The sequence below is a fragment of the Aedes albopictus genome, chromosome 2, assembly GCF_035046485.1.
Source record: "Aedes albopictus strain Foshan chromosome 2, AalbF5, whole genome shotgun sequence".
NCBI classification, from domain to species: domain Eukaryota; kingdom Metazoa; phylum Arthropoda; class Insecta; order Diptera; family Culicidae; genus Aedes; species Aedes albopictus.
Genome location: NC_085137.1, coordinates 85,213,662 through 85,220,489, shown reverse-complemented (window position 1 = coordinate 85,220,489; position 6,828 = coordinate 85,213,662). Strand labels below are relative to the sequence as shown.

The 6,828-nt window shown below is 40.3% G+C and overlaps 1 pseudogene; it reads left to right on the top strand.

Annotated features, from left to right (window-relative positions):
* The first annotated feature begins 3,613 nt into the window (after positions 1–3,613).
* LOC109427963 (uncharacterized) lies at positions 3,614–4,786 on the top strand (annotated as a pseudogene).
* Positions 4,787–6,828: the final 2,042 nt, after the last annotated feature.

Sequence of the window (6,828 nt, the reverse complement as noted above, 5' to 3'; positions counted from 1 at the left end):
GGAAACAATGTAGAAAGAGTTGGAACAGACGACGTTCGGCTGGATCGGAGGCTTTCAGGTCGGCTCGCAAGGCCTACCAGAAAGCTCTTCGGTCTGCTGAACGATCCGGCTGGAACAACCTTTGTACAAATGTTTCCAGTCTGAGTGAAGCCAGTCGATTGAACAAAATCCTTGCAAAATCTAAGGATTTTCAAGTGAACGAACTTCGTTTGCCAAACGGTGATTTCACTTCCTCTGATGAGGAAGTTTTGGAATGTTTATTCAGTACACACTTCCCTGGATGTGGGGATATTACATCTTCGGATGAACCTGATGTCTTTTCTTGTAGTTATGATTATTTAGCTTCGGCTCGGAGTATCATAACTTTAGAATCGATTGAATGGGCACTTAATAGCTTTGCTCCTTTCAAATCTCCCGGGGCAGATGGGATTTATCCTATTTTGCTTCAGAAGGGATTTGATTATTTCAAACATGTTTTGAAACATCTACTTGTTTGCAGTTTTGCTACAGGGTATATTCCCAAATCCTGGCGGGATATTACTGTAAAGTTTATTCCGAAAGTGGGTCGTGCGTCGTATGAAGAAGCAAAGAGCTTCAGACCTATCAGTTTGACCTCTTTTCTTCTGAAATGCTTAGAACGCATGTGACTCTTTTACACAAAGTTGTTTACGATATCGAGAAGGCATTCGCTCAAAAGCAATCCTGCTTGGGTGTTTTCTTAGATATCGAGGGTGCCTTTGACAACGTGCCTTTCGATGCCATATTGGAAGCCGCACGGGGTCATGGCATATCTCCAATGATTTCCAATTGGATTCACCAAATGCTCAAAAACCGACATCTCTTCGCGACATTGCGTCAAGCGGCGATTAGGAAATTGAGTGTTTGTGGATGCCACCAAGGGGGAGTCTTATCACCACTTTTGTGGAATCTCGTAGCAGATACGCTATTGAGGCAACTCAATAATAGCGGTTTTCCTACTTATGGTTTTGCCGACGACTACCTAACATTGTTAGTCGGTATGGGCATCAGCACCCTTTTCGACCTGATGCAAAACGCTCTTCAGGTAGTTGAGGGTTGGTGTCGCCAATATGGCCTTTCGATAAATCCGAGTAAAACATCTATTGTTCTTTTCACGGAAAAGCGAAACCGTAATGGTGTTCGACCTATACGTCTCTTTGATTCTGATATCAATGTGACTGAACAGGTAAATTACGTTGGAGTCATTCTTGATTCCAAGCTTCCCTGGACACCTCATGTTGAGTTCAGAATCAAGAAAGCTTGTATGGCCTTCGGGCAATGCCGGCGAACCTTTGGTACAACTTGGGGTCTTAAACCCAAGTATATCATATGGATTTACACAACTGTTGTTCGTCCAATATTGGAGTATGGATGTCTTGTGTGGTGGCAAAAGGGCGAAGTGAGAACGGTCCAGTCAAAATTAGGCCATCTCCAAAGGATGTGCCTAATGGCGATGTCTGGAGCGTTCTCTTCAACTCCTACGGAAGCGCTCGAAGTTCTCTTTGACGTTGCTCCACTACACATTCATCTCAAACAAGAAGCACTTTCTTGCACTTACCGTCTATGGGTACTCGGTTTACTAGAGGAAACTCCTGTGAACCGCAGTTCAACACACACCTCGTTGTTTCCACTTTTGGTGAATTGGGACAAAGTTGTCCTTGCTCCAAGTGATCTTACAATTGCTTGTAATTTTCCATATAGGACATTTTCCACGAAATTCCCTTCCCGGGAATAGTGGACATCTGGTTATCTGGAGAGAAGTATTTCAGACGGCATCGTATGTTACACTGATGGCTCCCTTCTCGAAGGTCGAGCAGGTGCTGGTGTTTATTCTTGTGAGCTAAGGCTGTATCAGTCTTATTCACTTGGTAGACACTGCACCGTTTTTCAGGCCGAAATCTTTGCTCTTATGTGCGGAGTGCAATCAGCACTTCAGCAGCACGTAATGGGCAAAGTAATATACTTCTGTTCAGATAGCCAGGCTGCTATTAAAGCACTTGCTTCGGCCAACTCCAGGTCGAAGATAGTTATCGCTTGTCGAACTCAAATTGAGGAGCTGAATTCAGCAAACGCTGTTCACCTTGTATGGGTACCTGCCCATTCTTCCATCGCTGGAAATGAATTGGCTGATGAGTTAGTTCGCACTGGAGCATCACATGACTTCATTGGCCCTGAGCCAGCTATTCCGATATCGAAGTGTTGGGTAAAGCTTCAGATTCACACCTGGGCTGCTACTCAACACAGACAATACTGGAATAGTTTGGAGTCATGTCGTCAAACCAAATTGTATTGTACTGAGCCATCTCCAAGGGTGGCGAAGTATCTTACATATCTGTCAAAGCAGAATTGCAGCATGCTGGTCAAAGCATTGACTGGCCACTGCCGACTCAGTTATCACATGGCGAATATTCAGCAAGCTGATTCATTTGCCTGTGATAGCTGTGAATCCGATTATGGAACTTCGTATCATTTAATATGTAACTGTCCAGTTTTTGTGCAATTGCGTTTCCGAGTACTCGGTAAACACTTATTAAGTGAAACTGACTTTAGAAACCTGAATCTGCAGGACATTCTGCTGTTCGTGACCCGCTGTGGTAAAGAGCTATAGGCTTTCTTTACGCTTTATGCGATATCACAGTGCCCTTTTCAGGGCGCTGTTTGAACCCATTGTGGTACGCTTATGCGATATTACAGTGTCCTTTTCAGGACGCCATGTGAACCCATTGTGGTACGCTTATGCGTGTATGAAGACCCTATTCCTTTACCTGTCCTTTTCCCTGTCCCATCCTTTTTTCCTTCCCTTCTCCCTCAGGTAAATGATGAATAGGCTCGTGTTTATGGCGATGGCACAAATTTCCCAAATGGAGGAGAACGTGCCTCTGGAGCCGACCTACTGATACCTGATACCACTTTTTTCTATTTCTTTTCATTGTTTCAATAATATGCCAATATAAGAGTAGCACGATGAATTTGTAGAAAGTATTGAACTGTAGGTAGTTTTGAGAGGGTTCTCATGAAACCTTATTGGCGAAATTACATTGACTCCCCCTAGGATAGAAAGAAAAATCAGAATGATCTCACCCAGTTCCATCTCGTGATCTCCTGCACCGCAGACAATAGACCATTGGCTGCCAATTGAGCATCCATTTTATTCATTTGCGATTCATGATCCGGAATTCCCGCTCCGACTCTAAGCGCTGCGATTATATGACATCAACCAATTTACTATTACAAGCTTCCCTCACCTTGCATTGCTGCAGTGAATAGTTAGATAAGCGAATTGCCCTCTTCAATTTTCCAGCACCTAAAAGGTAACACTTTTTCGAATATTTTATTTGATTCGTAAAATTTACATGGTCATGTCATTTAAACTTGGCGACATGACCACGTGTTCTTAGATGGTGCGTTTTGTCACGCTTTTTTCTACGCAATGGTTCCTGGAATCATACGATTGTCTCGCTTTAGTGAATTCATTGGAAGTTTTTCGGTAGTGCAGAAGAATGACTAAGTCATAGTTGATAACAATAATGTATACCTGTGTGGAAACGCACACACTAATTAAAGCTCTGGTTCAACAACGCAATTCAAATCAGTTTCAGTTTCAATCTCGCTGTGGCGATCGTCAGTCTAGAGAAGTGAAGAGCGCCAACAAACATGAGGACTATCTCTTGCTTGTTGATAGTGGCTACATTATTGTTAGTCTTCACTGTCACAGAATCACAGAAATGGAAAAACTTTCATCGACATTTCGAAATATACAATCCAAAAGGGTTGACGGTGTGGTATCCGAAGTCACCTGAAATGATGGGATTTGGTGTGGCAGTATTACTGAACCCAAGTCCTAACTCCCATATTCACCATTGTTATGTTTGCCTCAATACGACGATTGCCTCTTATGGGAAGTTTATTATTCACGATGATAATGCCGTTATTCGATCTGGAGATTATTTGAAGTACTGGCTTTCATTCCGAAATATATCTGGCCAAATCTCAATTGCAACAGGTCAATTTTTTTTTTTTTTTTTTTTTTTTTTTTTTTTTTTTTTTTTTTTTTTTTTTTTTTTTTTTTTTTTTTTTTGTTTAGAGAGACTTTACCGTACTCGGCATTCGTCTCTTAGCCAACAGGTCAATTCTATGTGGCAGGTAGGTTTGTAATCGTCTATTTGTTGTTCAGAGTTGGTAAACATATTCATCCTTTTTGGTTCAAACAGAAAACAGAATTTTCCATCGACAAGAGCCATTCTCATCTACAACAAACACTTCCAAGACCGAAGTTGAAGCACCAAGAGCTGCTTCATTAAGAGAACATAAACCTTCTGGAGAACATCGTAAGCGATGTGTTTCACCGTTGCAACAACGTGACAGAAATCAGCAAGAATCTATATCTGAACTCCCGACCTGCTCCAAATCTTGACCCCAGAAAGCTATATGAGTTCACTCTGAACGAGCTGCAAACAATGCTCCCGACAATCAACTGGAACAATGCGCTTGTGCATACATTCTACTACAACAATGGAGTTGGATTTGAAGTGAAGAATCATATTGACAAGCTAAAGGTCTTGAAATTATCAAGGAATTTCAACCGGAGCGCTATTAGAGATTGGGATGATTTGGAACAATCTATACATACGTCGGATAACAACGAAGACTATAATGATGTATTTTCTACCGATAGTAGCCTTCCCTAAATTGTAAGCATACTTTAATAAACGATGTCAATACAGCTCTAATCATAAATCATTAAAAAAAAGCAAATTAACTCTGAGTCTGAATGATATAACACACAAAAAAAATTACGCTCAAAACATGGGGAGCGTAAACTGAGTTTGGGCGTGCATTTGTGAAGATCGAAAATTAACGTTTTGAACCGGCGATAAGTTACTTTAATTTGAGTATTTTAGTTATAATCAATAATTTAGTGATTTTTAAAGTTCAATGGCTCCAAAATCCCAACCTACGGTTATAAATCAAGCAAACCATGAACCGGAGGTGTGATGATGAAGTGATTTTTTTTTCAGATTCTGCACCTCAGGGAGCGCTTATTTCAATGTAGTTGTGTTGCAAGTGGTTCCCAATCTTAGTGGTACCGAATCTGGGGCCTCGGATCAGAAACGTTTCTGAAGAACCGAATGTGCTAGGAAGAGGTGCAAATGTTATAACAAGAAGCGTAAATGGAGGGAGCGTTAATTGGGAATTAGTGCGCAAAGGCTGAAAAAATCTGTACTTTATGACGAACTGATACATGTATTTTGTTTAGACTCCGGATGGGCGAACTGCTAACTGGAGACCCAAAAGCAAAAAGTGTTATGCTTAAGGACAAACGACTGGGAATCCCAAGAAACTTTTCCAGAGCTAGGGTAATTTTCCAATTGTTGCACGGTTAAAAATTCGCCAATGGACTACCCGCTTGGCGCACACCCACAGTTGATCAGCAGGAGTAAATCCATTTTATTTTGTATGGTGAAAAGCATCTAAACTTGAATTACTTGAAATAGAAAGCTTTTACTGAAAAAATATTTGGTAGGCTTAATAGAGTCACCATTGTGCACAACCACTACCAAATATTTTTTCGAATAATGTATTCCACTTCGATAAATTTGCCTTTAGACGCTATTCGCCATACAATATTTTTGCGATTTACTTTTAGCGATTTTTTGTGCATAGAAGCTAGCGCTTCATTGGTCGATGCGGAGAGTAGGAAAACAGCCGATGTAGTTAATTCATTGTTGCACACCTCATAAGAATAACATGGAGTGTGCAACAATAGGCGAGTTTTTAGCTGTGCAACAATTGGAAAGTTACCCTAATTGGATTCATTGAAATTTTATGAGAGATTTATAACATGTTATTACATAACAATGTTTCCTTGCCCTGATACAAAGTATATCTTTACTGACAGGATATCATATTCAATAAAATTACATTTACAATTACATAACAAAAAAACAAAACAAAAACAGCCATCATCAATGCCATCGATAAAAGTTTTATTCAGAACTAGAAGCACTCTAAAAAACTTCCATAAAATTATCACACAATAAATCAATGCAGCAACTCATTTTATTTATCGAAGGCTCTATTGCGGTTGTAAAGAACACTTTAAAACAAATATCAAAGAGTAATCAGTGCTTTGATGAGATGTCAAGAGATGAACTGTATCATGTTAGGTGGCCAAAACTAACGGCAGCTAAAAGTGTGACTCAAATGTTTCAGTTAATTTATCATTCATTGATTCATAGTTCAACGCTTTGAAAACATGATCTCGAAACAAAATATTTCAATAAAATATGACCCATTTTAATTAGCATCAAGCATTTCAAAACATTTTTGGCCGTCCTTAGCCGACCATATTGAAATGCCGTTTATGCACGACTTGAGCGCTATCTCCTTAGAATAGCGGAAACTATTGTAAGCCAAATGAGCTTGTCCACGATTACGTCACACGCCAACGAACAGCAAGATGTGAAACGGCAAATGCGGGTCGTGTTGACAAAAATCACTGCTCGCATCTTGCATCCGGCGAGATCCGGTGAACATCCAGTGAACTTTCGATCGCTGGATGTTCATGAATGTGTCATTTTATGTAAACAGTGCCCACATTTGCAGAAGAAAAGAAGAATCGACTCGAGGAAAAAAGAAGACCGTGGATAAGTCCTTATGGTAGTTGCACGATCAATTACACTTGTTCTTGATATGACGAAGAGATTTAAGATTTATTGTCGAACGCACTTTTTACTCGGAAAGTTGCTGCAGCAGTATTGGAATTTGATACTGTACCTCAATGATTTGAAATAGATTATCGGAAAATTT